Here is a 658-nt window from a genome sequence, read left to right as displayed (position 1 = left end):
TTGCCATCCATTCAGACTTTGAGAAAATCATGTTGACTTGCTGGGTCAACATTTTTTTTCTGAGCCAATATGGCATTCAGAGCATCAATCTGAAGAACTCCCTTCCTCTGAGGCGTCCTATTATTCACAGAATTCCTCTCAGAAGTGTACATGAATTGGTTATTTGCAACTATGTCAATAAGTTCTTGAGCTTCTGTAGGTGTTTTCTTTAGGTGAATGGATCTACCTGCAGAATGGTCCAGTGACATCTTAGACAACTCAGATAGACCATAATAGAATATATCCAGAATGGTCCACTCTAAAAGCATGTCAGAAGGACACCTTTTGGTCATCTGCTTGTATCTTTCCCAAGCTTCAAAGAGGGATTCACCATCTTTTTGTTTGAAGGTCTGAACATCCACTCTAAACTTGCTCAGCTTTTGAGGAGGAAAGAACTTAGCCAAGAAGGCCATGACCAGCTTATCCCAAGAGTTCAGGCTATCTTTAGGTTGAGAGTCCAACCATGTTCTAGCCCTGTCAGTTACAACAAAAGGGAAAAGTATGAGCCTGTAGACTTCAAGATCTACTCCATTAGTCTTAACAGTCTCACAGATCTGCAAAAAAATTCAGTTAAAAACTAATAGGGATCTTCTGATGGAAGTCCATGGAATTTGCAGTT

At 40.1% G+C, this 658-nt stretch overlaps 1 non-coding gene across 1 annotated transcript; it reads left to right on the top strand.

Moving 5' to 3' along the window:
- Window positions 1-306: 306 nt before the first annotated feature.
- LOC112804200 (small nucleolar RNA R71) lies at window positions 307-410 on the top strand. The gene has a single exon (XR_003202819.1). It is a non-coding gene; the product is annotated as a small nucleolar RNA R71 (small nucleolar RNA).
- The last annotated feature ends 248 nt before the right edge of the window (window positions 411-658 follow it).

This window comes from Arachis hypogaea, chromosome 5, assembly GCF_003086295.3.
Source record: "Arachis hypogaea cultivar Tifrunner chromosome 5, arahy.Tifrunner.gnm2.J5K5, whole genome shotgun sequence".
Lineage (NCBI taxonomy): Eukaryota > Viridiplantae > Streptophyta > Magnoliopsida > Fabales > Fabaceae > Arachis > Arachis hypogaea.
This window is presented reverse-complemented; position numbering and strand designations above follow the sequence as displayed.